This window comes from Arachis ipaensis, chromosome B08 (genome assembly GCF_000816755.2).
Source record: "Arachis ipaensis cultivar K30076 chromosome B08, Araip1.1, whole genome shotgun sequence".
NCBI lineage: Eukaryota > Viridiplantae > Streptophyta > Magnoliopsida > Fabales > Fabaceae > Arachis > Arachis ipaensis.
Genome location: NC_029792.2, coordinates 18143812 through 18147371, shown reverse-complemented (window position 1 = coordinate 18147371; position 3560 = coordinate 18143812).

The window sequence follows — 3560 nt, the reverse complement described above, 5'->3', positions numbered from 1 at the left end:
AACATTCACAATTCATTCAACAGCATATATGCATTTATACTTAGCCATAATCATGGCTCCGCCGTAACACGGCAATAATCTAGCCATCCGGCTCACGGTTAAATCCATAACCAGCCAATTCATTAACAATTATGGCCTTTCGGCCCATGGCATAACAAGCACTTCCACCGCCATTCTCCGCATCTCACATAATCATCTTTGATCCTCAATGATCATTCATTTTTTTCCCTTGCTTCACTCGCAAGTTACCACATTCACTAGCCCTTTTTCCTCATGCTAGGCATATCACAATGATTTAAGATATAAGTGGTGAGATCGGAGGCTTAAAAGTATGAAATTTGGCTTTTAAAACTCAAAAATCAACTTTGGGATGAAAACAGGGCCACACGTACGCGCACTCCACGCGCACGCGTGGATGGCCTTAAAACTCATCGACGCGCAAGCGTCATACGCGCGAACGCGTGGGTTGAAAATTAGCCAAACGGCGCGTACACGTCAGCCACGCGTACGCGTGGGTACTCTTGCGCCCCAGGCACAAAACTGGCACAACTTTGGTACAACTCTCGGGAAAATGGCTGGGCATTGGGTGCAGCACATTCGGCGCGCCCGCGCATATCACGCGCACGCGTGGATGGCGCTTCTTGGAAGAACGGCGCGTACGCGCCAAGTGCGCCTACGCGCAGGGGGTCATTCTGCTAAAAATTTTCTAAGTTAAAAACTGCAGAATTCACAAACTCAACCCCCAATCTTCCGACGGTCATAACTCTCTCATTTTAAATCATTTTTCACCCGTTCTTCGAATGGCATGGACATCCCGGATCCAATTTCATTTCTAAATAGATTTGGCACAAATCAGAGATCCGTAGTCCAAGTTATGTCCCGTCAAAGTATGCCCAAAAACCATGTTTTCATTCAAAATCACAAAGTGCCATTTTCAAAACAAGCCACTTTCAACTCTTTTCAAAATCAATCAAAACATGCCAATTTCAACCCTTCTCTTTGAAATCATTCAAAATATACCAAAATCAACAACAAGCCATCCTCAACTCACACATTGACATTTTACCAAAATTCCCAAAACCACATCCAACCATTTTAACACTTCTCTATCAAATGGCTAAAGGACAAACACAATATCATGTCATACATCCTTTCTCATCCCAATTTCCAACAATACCATTTCTAATCAACAATCACTATACATAATCAACATCATACTCACCATCAACATGGTACCACCCACCAATTCAACCTTAATCATCCATCAAGCATATATCACAACATGCATTTCTTATATATCACACAATCAAGGCATCAATATTCATAATCACATATATGAACACATCATATATCTCAACCATTCAACAACACTAACAATTCAATGCCTATCTTAGGGCCTCTAGCCTAAGTATTTCCTACCATATTACATATTAGATACGGGAAACCGAAATCATACCTTAGCCGATTTTCCAAGCTCAACCGGAGCACTTCCAAACCACTTTTTCTCAAGCTCTCAAGGTCTCAACACCTCCAAGAATAGATTTTGTCACACAAAACCCTCTTCCAAGCTTTCCAAAATCACCAATCAAGCTCCAATATTCACATATACACAACCTAAGCCACAATCATCATACCCATACACAACATCTCAATGCCCAATCCTCATAGAACAACAAATTATACTAGGGTTGAGAATCTTACCACACCCAAGGTCCAAGGAGACAAGATTAACCTTCTCCTTCAAGAGAGTTGGGTCCTATAACATCAAAGAACCCAAAATCTCAACATTTTTGCTCATGAAACTCGAAATCAAGGGCTGGAATTTCGAACAGTAAAACGTGGCTTACCTCAAGATTAATTGTATGGGTTTTGTAGAGCTCTCCGCGGTGAACGCGTGGCCGTAAACGGAGTGGCAATTGGAGCTCTAGATCAAAAGTTATGGTGGTTTGAAGATCAACCAAGGGAGAGAACTTGAGAGAGTGTTCTTCCCCCCTCCATACCAATTTCAGCGTGTTTGAGTGTGTTGTGAGGAGATCATTATATTAATATTAGTTTTTCAAACTCAATATATATAATAAATATTAAAATTTGTTATATTTTGTATAATTAAATTAAATATGTGTAAACTAAAGTTAAATTTAAAAGGTGTTTTAATTAAAATAATTTGTAATACAAAAGATTTGGATGTTGGAGTTGTACAAAGTGACATTTTTATTTGGTGGTTTAATCTTTGCATTTGTTTTAGTTGATGAACTTAGTCTTCTTATGTGGCGCTTTTCTTTATTGGTTGTTGTTAGAGTTGTTGCTTTCTTCTTTCTGTCGTAGATTCTTGTGAAGGCATGTTTTTTATGAATTGTTGAGTTGTATGCACTTTCTATTGTGTTGTTTGTTCCATCTTTGCATGTATGTTCTTCTTCCGAAAATGTGTCTTGAATTTGTATAGTTTTCTTTCTCCTTAATCTCTTGATGGATATGTGATTTTTGCCTGATGATATTAGTGTTGAAGAAGTTGGTTCCTATAATCAATGAATAATTTAAATTAGAAATAAAAATGATGTCTTGAATAAATGATTTTTTTGGAGTATTACCTGTGTTATTTGTTGTAATAAGTGTTGAGGTTCAGTATTTTTGTTTGGAACAAATGCCTTGATAACAATGTATTGTTGACTACCTTTTTTTGAGATTAAAATCATTTACTTTGACTTCAAATATAAGTGTGAGGTTGCACAAATTTTTCAATTAGGGTGGTGCTTCAATGTCATTACTTTTCTAGAGTGTCATTAGATTTGAAGCAGTTGTGTCCAATAATTTTTTTTCTTCGCCATCAAATAGTACAAAAATTGTTGTAGCACTTTGAGCTGAAATAAGTATTGGGTTAGTAACTAATAATTTGATAGATGGGATTATGAAAAGTATATGAAAAAGTCTAGGGGGCCAGCAACTTTATTTAATTCTGGCCAGCATGTAACCAGCAAAAGAAAAATAAGTAATTCCATACCATTGGATGAAATCTCACACCATTAAAAACATCATTGATGACTACTTGATGGCTACTGATAGTTTATCAGTGGCTAAGAGAAGGGGGGTTGAATCTTAGTCCATTTTTCGCTTAATTACACTTGCTGTTTTTCAGAACACTTTGAGGAGATATTTTTGTTTTTGTCTCGTGCCTAGTCAAGAGACATTTTCTTTTTGTCTCGTAACCAGCCAAGAGATATTTTTCAGTTTTGTCTCCTATGCAGCAGAGAACAGAAATGGAGTAGAAGAGAGAGAGAATCACACCAAGATGTATCCTGGTTCAGCTGCTAAGTGCAATACAGCCTACATCCAGTCTCCATCACAACAATGATGGAATTCCACTATAATCATGATTACATACACCAATTCTCCCTAGGAACTACCCTTCCTATCCGAGACAAGTCCAGAATCTAATCCCCAATCCTGAACTTGACTTGGTCACAGCCAAGCTTTCAACTGCTAAGTGCTAACCCAACTTGCAAGGGGATTCCCATAGAATCATGAAACACAACACAGATGTACAAAGGACCTCTAAGGACATC